The sequence below is a fragment of the Balaenoptera ricei genome, chromosome 14, assembly GCF_028023285.1.
Source record: "Balaenoptera ricei isolate mBalRic1 chromosome 14, mBalRic1.hap2, whole genome shotgun sequence".
Lineage (NCBI taxonomy): Eukaryota > Metazoa > Chordata > Mammalia > Artiodactyla > Balaenopteridae > Balaenoptera > Balaenoptera ricei.
The window spans coordinates 18,001,624-18,015,415 of record NC_082652.1 but is presented as its reverse complement, the minus strand read 5'-3'; the positions used below and the strand labels follow the sequence as shown (position 1 = coordinate 18,015,415).

General features: G+C 51.7%; 1 protein-coding gene across 3 annotated transcripts in view; it reads left to right on the top strand.

The window, feature by feature from the left end:
- KIAA1671 (KIAA1671 ortholog) overlaps positions 1-13,792 on the top strand; it is a 187,053-nt gene that overhangs the window by 20,603 nt on the left and 152,658 nt on the right. Inside the window, exon 1 of one of the 3 annotated variants that reach the window (XM_059895210.1) lies at positions 13,118-13,198. The exons of the other annotated variants lie outside the window; for them this stretch is intronic. The gene's annotated coding sequence lies outside the window, so the exon portion shown is untranslated. Of the gene's footprint in view, positions 1-13,117; positions 13,199-13,792 lie in introns of those variants that run through there. 3 annotated transcript variants of the gene reach the window in all.

Below are 13,792 nucleotides of genomic sequence, written 5' to 3'. Positions count from 1 at the left end.
CAGGGTAGCCACAGACCTTCAATTTGTGAAAAACGTAGTATCTTCGAAGGGCCAAAAAATGAGGTATGCCTGTATACTTTCTATGTTATTAGTCACCTAATACTTTAGAGCCACCCCACCTGGGTGTACTTAAAAAAATCTATGTAAAAATTGGAAAAGCCAGTATCTCTGGCCATAAACAGAAGTTTACTTTCAAGGTTCAAAGGCAATCAAACCGTGTCAGCAGATTTCAACTAAACTCAGTCTCCCTCGGTATCTGCGGGGGGTTGGTCCTAAGAGCCACCCGGGTACCCAGATCCGCGGATGCTTAAGTCCAGTCTAGGACAGGCGGCCTTCCGTATCCGTGGCTTCCTCATCCTCGGATGCAACCAACTGCGGGTGGTAAACACAGTACACGGTGCGCGGTCTGTTGAATCAGTGGCTGCGGAAACCGCGGATGCAGAAAGTGCGTAGGCGGAGGCCAGACTGTAAACGCTGCAACCCCCAAGGGTTTTGAGCCAGAGGCCTTGCTCTCTTTAGTAAAAAGTGTAATTACCTAGTGTTACATAAGTGTTAAGGACAGGCTAGCACCCAGTGGAGATGTTCTCCTGCCTGGAACTACTTTTCCTTCATGAGTCAGTGCTATTTATTGTCCAGACCTTGGACTATGTGGCCTCCCATGCTTTATAGCTGCAGAGTCAGGCAATGAGGGCATGAGGGAGGAGCCAGGGTGATAGGGAGAGTGGATTCCCGTGGGCGAGGCCCGTGGGCGAGGCCCACCGTCTTGAACGGCCATCGCCCCGAACTGCCCTGTGGGCGTGGGATTAACCCAGAGCCCAGGGCATCCCTTGCCCCACGGCTGTCCCAGGACTGAAGAGGCTTTTATCTACAGGTTCATTGAGTTGAGACGGGTCCCTGCCAAGGAGGTCAGGTCCTGGGTCGGGCACAGAGCCCAGAGGGCACGGACCTCGTAGCTGGGAGTCAGGAGGGAGAAGAGGCCTGTCCTGCAGGGCTGGAGTCCCTGTGGGGTGGACGTAGGCATCCCGGCTCCTCGGATCACCGGTGTGGAGGCCAGCGGTCTGCCTCTTCCTGGAGTGTGACCTTGGGTGAGTCCCTTGACCTCTCTGAGCTTCCCTTGGTCTCTCTGAGCTTCCCTTGGTGCATCTGTCAAATTAATTCATTTGGAAACTACTGTTGGATGCCTGCGGGGGCCAGGCTCTGAGCTGGTTGCCGCAGGAAACCCGGCAGCTGAGACCCCTTCTCCCTGGGAGTTTATGGGCTGGCGGGGAGGCGGACATGGCAGGGAGGGGAAGAGGAGCAGGAGGCTTTGAAGATAGTCTGGGGGAGGTGCTTTAGCTGAGGGGTCGGCTCACATTTTTCTGAGGCTGGTGTAACAAGTAACCACAATCTGTTGTTACTTAGAACAACAGAAATGTATTCTCTTACAGTCTGGAGGCTAGAAGTCCAAAATCAAGGTGTCAGCAAGGCCACACTCCCTCAAAGGCTCTAAGGGGAACCCTTTCTTTCTTCTTACAGTTTCTGGTGGCTTCCGGCAGTCCTTAGTGTTTCTTGGCTTGTGTCTGTATATCTGCATTTTCTTTTCTTATGAGGACACCAGTCATTGGATCAGGGCCCACCCTAATGCAATATGACTTCATTGAGACATCATTATGTCTGCAAAGACCAAATAAAGTCACGTTCCAAGATTCCAGATGGACATGAATTTTAGGAGGGCACTATTCAACCCACTATGCTGAGGAAGGGCCATTAAAGCTGAGACCAAACATGTGTGTGTGGTCAGGGAGGGTGGGGAGTTGGGGGGAGGGGGTCATTCAGGCAGAGGGAACAGCATGTGCGAAGGCTTTCCGGTGGGAGGGCAGCTGAGGCGAGTGTGACGGGGGCAGGGTAAACAAGGGGAGCTGTCGGGGCTGAGGGCAGAGAGACTGGGGGGCTGCAGCACGGAGCCCCGGAAAAGGGATGGATTTCATCCTAAGCGCCTCTGACGAGTTTAAACAGGGGCATAACGTGATTGGATTCACTTTTTGGAAAACGGTCATCTTTTTTTTTCTAATTGAAGTACAGTTGACTTACAATGTTGTGTTAATTTCTGTCGTGCAGCAGAGTGACTCAGTTATACATATACGTACATTCTTTTTTATATTCTTTTCCATTCATGGTTTATCACAGGATATTGAATATAGTTCCCTATTTTGTTTTTTTTTAAAACAAGGTCATTCTAACTATAGACGGGGAAGGGGCATGGCAGTGACCAACAGTATACATGCTTTAAGGTTTACCCCAGCACATTTGCTTCCCACGAGTGCTTTAATCTTCAGAGCCCTGGCAGGGAGGTAGGGCAGTGCTAATATCCCTTGAGGAAACGAAGGCCCAGAGAGGGTAAGCAGTTTTCCTAGGATCACACAGCTAGGACGAAGAGCACTCAGGACACTCACCAATGTCTTCTGTCTTGTGAATGCTCAGGCACCTGGAGGTGAAGGTCCTTGGACCTTGAAGGCCCATTTTCAGAGACAGCTGGGATTCCGGGGCAGGGGAAATGCATTGATTTTACACCTGTTGCTGCCTGTGCTGTGTCATTTGCTCAGCCCATGGAAGGTTTAGCTATGCGATGGGGATAAGGTAGCTTTGGCAACTTAGTGTGGAGTTAATTCCCTTATATCTGTGAGCTGCTAGGATCCTCCCCTTCAGAGCAGAGCTCCAGAAGAGAAAAAGCAGGCCAAGGGCAATAAACACTGCCCTGTTCACCAAAGAGCATTCTGGAGGGTTGTGATAAAATCTTGGGCCGAGGCCCAAAGGAAATGGCAGGATAGTTAAGACTGTCCCAGAACCTTTGAGCTGATGTTTCTGTGACATTTGGGGTGTCTATTCACATGGAAAAGAACTCTCTTCTTCTTGAGAAGTAAAAATTCGTATCTATTCAGATGAAACATTCCAAAGTGTGAACATGTTCATTTAACCCGTCCTGGGATTGAAAACATAAATTAAGTGCCATCTCCCAGGTATTGAGGGCGCTAATATCCTCCTATGAAACAGGCGTATTTGCTGGATCTGAAATTCCCAGTGTGGTGCAAGGTCATTATTTCCTGTTCGGGTCTCTTGTTTCTTTAGTTCTCTCTTTGTCTCGGTGCTGGGGTCGGGGAGAGAGACAGAGGGATTGCTCTGGAATGCCCCCCTTCTGATGAGGATTTTTCTCCAACTGTGTTTGGAGAGAGCTGTGGGCTGCTCCCTGGGGAGAAAGCTGAGCCAGACACCGCTGACTCCCTCCCCAAGCCTCGCTGCTGGGATGGACTCCTTACCCAGCAAGGTTGAGAGATGCTGTGTGTGTGTGTGTGTGTACGTGTTTTATGTGTGTGTGTGGCGGAGAGGAGTTAAACTTGGTTCGGGATCTGAGGGCTGGTTTCCTTCCTCTCCTGGTGAAAGGCCCTGTCGAATGAATCACATCCTCTCTTTAGCGTTCTGGGCCCACAGAATGTCAAGGCCAGCCTGGTGTTGTCAGAGGGACGCCCACCCAGGGGATGTCAGACTCTGGTTTGGGACTCCGTGGAGGGACTTTGGGCCACCCCAAGGGATGATGCCTATAGCTTCCCTTTGAGGCATGTATATTTCATTCATTCATCCATCCATCCATGTGTCCATCCCTCCATCTGTCCTTCCACCCATCCACTCATTGCAAATCTGGGTGACGCTCAACCCCTTGCTGGAGACAGGTCCTTGGGTTAATCATCCACCCTTTGTTATTCCAACACCTGCCTCGGCCTGGCCCTATGCAGCCCCCAGGGACTCACCTATGGAAGAGACAGAGAAGCTCCCGCACCCTGGTCTGCCAGCTTCTCCTATAAAGGACCAGATAGTAACTATTTTCAGCTCTTCAGACCATAAGACCCCCATCACAACTGCTGACCGCCAGAGACAATATGTAGGCAAGTGCATGCCGCTGTGCTCCAATCAGATTTTATTCAGGGACACCGAAACGTGGTTTTCCTATAATTTTCATGTGTCACGAAATATTATTTTTTCGATTTTTTTCCCCAACGGTTTAAAAATGTGAAAACCATCCTTAGCTCACAGGCCCTACAAAAACAGATTTGGCCCATGGGTTTCTAGACAGAATCAAAGTGAGTAAACCAACAGAAAGATCATTTTGGTCGGTGAGAAGGGCGGTACAGAGGATACAGCAGTGAGACGGGGGCGCTCCTGTCTGGTGTTCAGGGAAAGCCCCTTTGAAGAAATGACATTTAAGTGGAGAACTGAGTGGAGGGAGAGACAGCCCCTCTTCCAGGCAGTGGGAAGAGCGGGAGCAAAGGTCTGAGGTGTAGGGAGGAGATGGCGGAGGGGAGGGTGGCACAAGGACAAGGAACAGAAAAGTGTGCATGGCCCAAGCCAAAGGGTGAAGGGGAGAGATGGGTAGTGGGGTCCCAGAGATGAGAGCTCAGCCATTTTAGATTTTGATGAGGACGTTGCACCTTAGGTGTTTCCCCGAGGGATGGGAGAGCTGGGGTATTTATACTCCAGCTCCTGGGGCGTCAACTCCTGGCTACTTCCGGCCGTCTTGCACCCAGGCCCCCAGAGCAGGGGAAAGCCCTTAGGCAGAGACTGCAGGGCTTTTGAAAATTGTGGGAGTGTTCAGGGTTGCAGATAGGATACTGACAGCATCCGCTGCACTGGGATTTAGTGCCTTTTTCAAGACCTAGCTCAGGTGTCTCCCCTGCAGGAAGTCTTCTCCACTCCCCCCCGCCCCCGACCCCTGGCAGCCCCTGGTCCTCCTTCCTCTGATCCCCCTCAGCCCCCAGGTCAACCCCCATCCTAGTGCTTCAGGGCTTGATGCTGTGATTCCTCCTTGGTCTGGGTTGGGGCCACACCTTGTTCCCAGATACAGGGTTTGGAAATACCTGGTGATGATGAGTTCAGGGCAGTAAGGCGGGACCCCTGCCCTGGAGCGCTCACAGCCCTGGGGGGAGGCAGACAAGTGACAGGTGGCCGAGGGCTGGGGAGGCTGTGTCTGAAAAGTGGCTGTTTTTTGAGCTCCTCCTGCTCCCAGACCCTGTGCTTCTCCCCCCTGGACGATCCCTGGCGTCCCTCTGGGAGTTCCATAAAAATAGCCATGCCCAGGCTCCACCTGCGGAAATTCTAACTTGGCCCAGGACTGCATCTGGCTATAAGTCTTGATCCAGTCCTTTGGGCTTGGAGTGCCAAACGCCTCTGTATTTGTTTCTTGTGGCTGCTCTAACAAATTATTACAAACCTTAAAGGCTTAAAACAACAGACGTTTATTCTCTTCTGGTTCTGGAATCAGTTTCACTGAGCAGGAACTGAGGTGTCGGCTCCCTCCAGGGGCTGTTGGGGAGAATCCTTGCCTTTTCCAGCTTCTATAGGCTGCCGCATTCCGAGTTCCCTTCCTGAATCTCCAGAGCCACAGCTGAGCATCGATCGTCAAGTGTTTCTCTGCTGAGACTGTCACGTGGCCTTTTCTCTTCCCTAGGCAAATTCTCCCTCTGCCTCCCTTTTATAAGGACACATGTGATTGCATTTAGGGCCCACCCGGGTAATCTAGGCTAATCCTCCCATCTCAAGATCCTGAACGAAAGTACATCTGCAAAGACCCTTTTTCTATGTACAGTAACAGGGATCCTGCTTCCAGGGCTTAGGACCTGGATATTTTTTGGAGCCATTAATTCAGCATCGTGCTCTTGGTCCTGAGAACGCACCTCCTGAGCCCCCAGCCCGGGCAGGCGCCTCCCCTGACAACTAATCTTACGGACTCCTGCAAGGTTGGGCTCCTTATTTCTGCTTTCCAAGTGGTGAACCCGAGGCTTGCGGGGGGGAGAGTGATTTTCTGAAACCAAGCTTGCATTTGAGTCTGACCTCGCATCCTTTGCGCCCTGAATCGTGTTAGCCTTCATTCCTCGTGCTCCAGGGAGGGGGCAGCGACCGAAGTGCTGTAGCTAGAGGGGGTCCTGCTGAGCTCCCTCTTCGGGTCGCAGGATTCTAGAGACTACCGCCTTGGGGCTGGGAGCCTACTTGTTATGTTTAGGGTGTCTCTGTTCTGACCCCCCTCAGTGGGAAGAATTCCCATTTCTTCTTCACGTGATCCTTTGGGGAGAAAGTCACTATTGATGTTAGTTCTTTAAAAGTGGGCTTTGGGGTGATTTAACTCACCTGAGGATCGCAGTGGGCGTCAGCCCCAAAGACAGGGGAGGAAAGGGAACCGCTCTGTCCCAGTTGCTGCCCTGGGACCCTCCTTGCCCATTCGGGCTCTGCATCACTATCCCCATTTCACAGGTGAGGAAACCGAGGCTTGGGCAGGGGGATTGCCGTGTCCAAGGTCATGCAACCAGTAAGTGGTGGAGCTAGGATTTGAACCCAGGTCTCCCTGACTCTGCCCTTTGCGCTACTGGTGAATCACCAGGCCCGGCACGCTCCCTGCTTCTGAGTGGTGGGAGGGTTTTTTGCTTTTTTTAAAAAAATTTATTGAAGTATAGCTGGTTTACAGTGTTGTGCTAATTTCTGTTGTACAGCAAAGTGATTCCATTATACATATATACTTTTTCATATTCTTTTCAATTATGGTTTATCATAGGATATTGAATCTAGTTCCCTGTGCTATACAGTAGAACCTTGTTGTTTCTCCATCCTATATGTAATAGTTTACACCTGCTAATCCCAAACTCCCAATCCTTCCCTCCCCCACACTTGGCAACCACAAGTCTGTTTTCTGTGTCTGTGAGTCTGTTTCGTAGATATGTTCATTCGTGTCATATTTTAGATGCCACATATAAGTGATGTCCTATGATATTTGTCTTTCTCTGTCTGACTTACTTCGCTTAGTATGATAATCCCTAGGTCCATCCATGTTACTGCAAATGGCATTATTTCGTTCTTTATTATGGCTGAGTAGTATTCCATCGTATATATATACCACATCTTCTTTATCCATTCATCTGTTGATGGACATTTAGGTTGTTTCCACGTCTTGGCTATTGTAAATAGCACTGCTGTGAACGTTGGGGTGTATGTATCTTTTTGAATTATAGTTTTGTCTGGGTATATGCCCAGGAGTGGGATTGCTAGATCATATGGCAACTCTATTTTTAGTTTTTTGAGGACCCTCCATACTGTTTTCCATAGTGGCTGCACCAGTTTACATTCATGGTGGGAGTTCTGAATTGAACTTTTTCGGTCCCTTCTGGTTTCCCTGCTTCATGTCGGGAGGGGGTTCACGCTCTTCCTCTCACCCTCACATTCAGTCCTTCAGCCGGTCCCGTCATCTGTTTTTAAAGCCACAATGTCTCTTCTCTCCGTCCCACTGTCACTGAACCCGCCCAGGCCGCCCTCCTCTCACACCTGGGAGGCAGCAGGGGGCCTCCACTCTTGTCCTCGGCAGTTTATTCTCCTCTGGGCGCCCGGAGTGAGCTTCCAGACGGTTCACAGCCCTGCTAAAGCCCACGTCGGAGTGGATTCCCACTCCTTCCCACAGAGGCTCTGCCTGACCCCCCAATCCATCCTGCCCCTCCAGACGACCTCATCCTCCCCCTTCCCCCCTGCCTGCCTCTGGCCTTCCTTTTGGAGGCTCTTTCCTGAGCTGTTTGCGTGGCAGGCCCCTCCCCTTCCCTTGGGTCTCAGCTCAGATGCCAGTCACCTCCTCAGAGCCCTCCCCATCCCCCCAGGGTAGAGTTGCTCCTCGCCACCCGGACTCTCATCACATAACCCTGCTTTATTGCCTTCGCAGCCCTGGTTGGCTCCTAAACGATTTCATCCTTTCCTTTTGTCTACTGAAAGCTGTACCGTCTAGAGCAGAGCCCTTGACACTTTGCTTTGAGGCTGCATCCCCCATGCACATAGTCGGTGCTGAATTAATGGATATTTGTTGAGTGAACGGCCCTGGTGAGGAGTTCCAGGTTCCAGTGTGGACCTTGCCCGGGCTTCCTGGATGTCCTTGGGCAACTTTCTTCCCCCTCGGGCTCTCCTCGCCGGTGTAACCAAGAAGCTTGGGCTGCGTAGTCTCGAAGATGGAAGACTCTGGCCTTCCAGGCCCCAGGAATTCAGGGCTGGTCAGGGCTCTGGGGGGATGGACTGGCCCGAGGGAAGATGTGGGAGGAAGGCAGACCCTGAGCCACAGGAAAGGGAGAGTCCCTGGGTGGGGAAGAAACTATTTGGGACGAGTTCACGAGGTTTAACCAGAGCTCACGAGCCCCCCTCTCCACGGCCCCCCAAGAAAACACTGGCTGTTGTCTTAGCTGCTGTGTTGGTGCCGGGAGGGTGTGCGGGGCGAGTGCCCCCCCCCTCCCCCCGCCGGGACCTCTGCCCAGCAGGCTTTGTTTGAGATTTGAACAGAAAAGAAGGCTATCCTCTTTAAAACGCAGCTCCAGAAACCTCTCTGGGCTTTGGGGATCTGGGCAGAAGATGGCAGGGAGCTTTTTTCTCACTCTTTGTTAAACATTAAAAATTTTTTTCTGATGGAACATTATACGTGCCAAACACCAGCAAGAAAAAATATCCTCCGGAAGTAAGCCCACCACCATTGGATAATCACCGTGAACTTTTGGCATGGGGAGTTTTGTATTTTTGAGGGTGCCATGATTACAATTTTTTTTTCAAAACCCCAGATGTATACAGCTTTGAAGCTTCCTTTTTTTCCACTTAAATCATGCTATTAACTAGTTTCTCCCATTACCCATCTTGGTAAACTTCATTTTGGACAAGTGCATAAAATTTCCAAAGAATACCATAGTCTGTTTAATCAAACCCCAGTCATTGGACATTTAGATTGTTTCACATTCCTTGGTCCATCTCTCCAGCCTCGAGTACCTGGTGTTCTCTGGCCCTGGAAAACCCTGTGCTTTTGGTTCCCTGAAAGGGTCTCCTGCCTCAGGACCTTTGCACCGGCTGTTCTGCTGCCTCTCCCTCTGTTGTACCTTCCTGGTGTGCCCCCTTTACTTTCCTCACAGTTTGTATGGAAACCTTTCTTGGGTTTCTCTTTGAGTTCTGCTCGCCTCCCCTCACCCCTGACTGTGAGCTGCCTGAGAGCAGGGATGTTGCTGACTCTGGAGGGGTTATGGGGATTGTTAGTTTCATGCCCCCTAGATGTTTGTTCTTGAGTTGTAAAAATGGGGCCTTGGCTTCCTTTGTGTCTTAACTAGTTGAGTGGCTGGCAGGGTTGGGGGGGGTGAATAAGTTTTATGATGGGGGTAGGGGATACATTTTTATTTTATTTTATTTTATTTTTTGGCTGCTCTGCTTGGCATGCAGGACCTTAGTTCCCCAACCAGGGACCGAACCTGCACCCCCTGCAGTGGAAGCGGGGAGTCTTAACCACTGGACCGCCAGGGAGGTCCTAATACATTTTTATTTTAGCCCCCAAAGCATGAGGCAAAGATGAAAATGACCCCCACAGATGCATGACACCCCATCTAGTTCCTCCACTGACATACTCCACGTATGTGGACCCACATGGCAATGGCGGTTACCATGGATATCCACAGGTGTCATTGTCACCATGATAAATAGTAAGAGCTGCTCTTTCTTGAACACTTAGTTTAATTAATTAGTTTAATTCAGTTACTTCTCACAGCCAGCCCCCGAGAGAGGCTCTCATCATCCCCATATTACAGATGAGGAAACTGAGGCTTGGAGAGGTGTTGTAATTTGCCCAGGATCACACAGACTAGAAGTGGCTGAGGCAGTATACAAACCCAGGTGGGGTGGTTCCAGAGTCTGAGCTTCTAACAACAGCCCTGGCCCACCACACACACACACACACACACACACACACACACACGTGCCAGACGTGAGCACACGCCAGCAGCTGCCCTGGGTGCTGGTATTGGCTTTGGGCTACAGAACCACTGCCTCCAGCCTGGCCCCAATGTGAACAGGTCACCTCTGGGTGTCAACAGGATGACCCAGCAGGCGCTGGCTCATGCCCTGGCCTTGCCCGTCCTTGAGGGGTGGAGTCATGGTGGCCCCATGGTGACCTGGACTTGCAGGTGGGCAGCTTCAAGGATGCTGGCCTTGGACTCCTGCCGTAGCCTGAGCGGCTGATCTTCCGGCCACACCTGTGGGAAGGGCCTGGGGCTTGATGGGTGTGCCAGGCCCTCTTGCCCAGCAGGGGAACTGAGGCTCAGGACGCACAGCCAAAGTCACAAGCCCCAACCAAAGGCCTCCCCTTGACCGCTCAGCCCCTCTGTCCTGCTGAGGGCCTGGCCCAGGCAATGCCTGTCACTCAGGCCAGCTTTGGGGACCCACCCTTCCGTACTTTTAAGATTGTCCCCTGTCTTCATTCCTGCCAATCCAGGAGAGGGATTCAGCCTTTTGGGCTCTGAAGTTTGACAAGATGAGTGACCTTGGACTAGGCTTTTAATTTCCTTAAGCTTTAGTTTCCTCCTTTCTTAAGTGGGAAAAATAATGAAACCTGTAGTCATGGGGTAATGGGAGGAATCAAGGAGATAATCTCTATCCAGAGTTTATTTTGGAGCTGGGGACATGCACAGCAGGCGTGGGGTGAATGCTTGTTCCGTGCTTGGGCTTGTTATTTCCACCAGCATGGGGAGGTCCGGGACCTGGGCTTGCCCTGTCCACGCTTGTCCCCTCGCGTCCCCTCCTTCCTCGGCGTGGCCACACCGTATCAGCGTTTGCAGACATGGGTCTGGGGACCCCTCCCCCTCCTCTACAGAGCAGGACGTGACTCATGCCTGTGCTGGCGGACACCGCCCTTGGCATAACTGACCACACCCACAACTGATCTCCTGAGAGGTTGTCTCTGGGGTTTAGGGATGTTGCCAGCGGGTGGGGGTAGGGACCAGGGCTTGGACCCTGCCAGAACTGAGACTGACCCCTGAAGAGCTGGATTCTTTAAGGATGCCCATGCCCGGGTCTCTGCCAGGAAACCAGAGTCTTAACTTGCCATGTCGTGGCTGTAGGCTCTGGGCTTTTAGTGGAGGACATGGTCTCAGATGGAGAGAACACACCTACTATGTGCTTGTAAAATCCTGTCTGTAATTACCGACTTGTGTGAACATTACATGTGTCCCCTGCCACCCCCAAGCTGGCCCTGTCTTGTTCACAGGTGCATCCTGGCTCCTGGTACGGTGCCTGGCACATAGTAGGAGACCAGTAAAAAGGGAGTCAATAAATAAGCAGTGCCAAGCACTTTTACGTCCTTAGCAAACCTCTCAGCTACTTTTGGAACTGGATAGGATCATAAACCCGTTCAACAGGCGAGGAGACTGAGGCTAAGGAAGATAAGGAGCCCAAGTGCACAAAGACAGGATTTGAGTTCGATTCTGCATGCTGTGAGCTGCTACCTGAAGCTCTCTTCTGACTCAGATGCCCACTTGCCAGGTGCCGATCTCAAAGCAGCTCTCTCTGCCTCTCCCTCTACCTGCCTTGAAGCCAGCAGTTCTCACCTGGAGGATGCTGACATGTGAGACGCCCTCCCCCGGGAGTGGGGGACTCAGCGAGGCTCCTGGCAGCCAGGCGGTAACTCCACCCTCTCCCACTCAGGAAAGCAGATCAGGATGCAAGGGAGGCAGGGAGAGGAAGGTGTTTCTGGGAGAACCCCAAGTGCACTCTCATAGGTGGCCTCAGATCTGCTCATTGTCCCTCGTCCAGATTCAGCCCTTGCCACTTTTTGCCACTTCAGCCCAGCCAGGTTAGCAGAAATTGCCTTTCCCTCAATGCCCTGAGCTCTTTTCCAACTCTAGACCTCATGGTCTTCCCTTGGCTGGCTCCCTCTGATCCTTTAGGTTATGCAGCTGAAATGTCACCTCCTCCAAGAAGTCTTCCTTGATCACCCAATCTATGGGGCTCAACCATGATTCATTTCACAGACCTCATTCCCTTCACCTCCCTTGTCACATGCTGCCATCTTTGTCCTGGCATGTTGGCTTATCCATTCCCTGTCTTTCCCACTTCCCAACTCTAAACTCTGTGTAAACAGGGACCTCGAGTTTTGAGTTCATCAGTATCTCCCCATCCCCGAACATGGGGCCTGGCACATAGTGGGTCAATAAATCTTTTGAATGATTGGTAAAAGAGCAACTTGAAAACATTTGGCCAGTGCATACGTTGGCACCTCCCACCATCTTGGTCATCGGTGGGTTGTGGACCATTTCACAATGGGGTATGCCTCACCATCACATCACGAGACCCTAGGGGAGAATGGGTGTTCTGAGCAAGTCCATCTCTTGTGAGTCAGTGATTTTGGGAAAAGACGGGTATCTTAGGTTGGGCTCCCCCAGAAGCAGAGCCTGAGTCAGGGGTGCCAGGGCAAGTGATTTATTTGGGTGGTGGGACACCATTAGGCTTTGCTAACAATCAGGATACCTCTGGGGGCAGCTGGGGCATGAAGTATGCTGGGAACCTCAGGGAGACTATGAAACACACCTCTAAATTGTCCCACCGGCAGCAGAAAGTTGTCTACCAGTGCCAAGGAGGTTTGGGCGGGGCTCTGATAGCATCTGCTACAGCAGGCAGGCTCTTACTCGGTGGCTGGCATGCACGGCCTGGCAAGCTCTGGCGGAGACCTGCCGGCTCCAGCAGACAGAGGGGGATGGTGGCTCTGGTGAACCCGAGCATGAGCCCAGAGGCTGTGACCAGGGAGAGGTTGGTTACTTGTTCCTGTTTCTGCCCGAGATCTGGGGCTATTTGCACATAGTTGCCACTTTGGGCGTAAAAGGATCTCCGAGCCCAGGGAGGTCATTTTCTTGGGTTCATCTTCTGAGGAGGAGTTTTATCATAAGCAGAACTCCTGCATACTGAGCGCCTGCTGTATACACTTCCCAAGCCTCTTTGGTTCCTTGTGTGGTTGGAGATGCCGGACGAAGTCTGTCTGTCCCTCCCCCCAGCTCTCCACATCTTTCCTGCGCTTGTACAGAAGGCAACAGGTCTAGCCCCGCAGGGCCCCTCCTCGTCCCAGTCTCTCTAAATGGTTAATAATAGTACTATTGATGAGGACAATGATGTGTGTGGCGCCCACAGGCGTTGTCCGAAGCACTTTGCATGTGTGATCTCCTTTAATCCTCACAAAAGCACATGAAATACCTACCCATGATTCCATTTTATACTTGAGGAAGCCAAGGCTCAAAGAGGTGGAGTTACTTGCCCAAGGTCACACAGCTGGTGAGGTCAAGACAGGACTGGACGCCCAGCTGGTTGACTCTGGAAGTCCACGCTCTGCTCCGTCCTACAGAGGGACACGAACAGGGTGAGGAGGATGGGGGGCTCCTGGCTGCCAGTCCTGCATGTGTTCCCCCAAGCATGTCGTCCTCTGTGCTCTTAGTAACTGCTGATTACCCTGGGCAAAATTAAGGTCTGGAAGAACTGAGTGCAGGTGTTTTTTAATCCAAATTTAGGAGATTGTAGTGTTTTCTGTCACCAGATCAGGTAGATTGCCTTTAGGGGAGGGGCTTGAAATGACTCATCAGGGAACAGACCCCGTCTGCCCAGGTGGCTCTTCTCAGAGCCCGTGGTTGGGAGGGGTGGCTCGGGGGAGGGCCCTCTCTGCGCTCGGAGGGATGTTTCTTAGCTTCATTGCTGGTGGCTGAAAGCAAGGTTTTGATGGGGGGTCCTTCTGTATCTCTTTTAGAGATAAAAGTGAAAGGACTCGGGAGCAGAGGGTAGACCCTCCCCCAACACACATGCATGCATGCGCACGTGCAGACAGACACACACACACACACACACACACACACACACACACACACTGTGGACATTGCCTCCCCTTACAGCTGGGCTCCTGGTCCATCCTCAGTCTGTCATTGTCATTCACTTTAGACTTACCAGTGGGAGGCAATGCGTC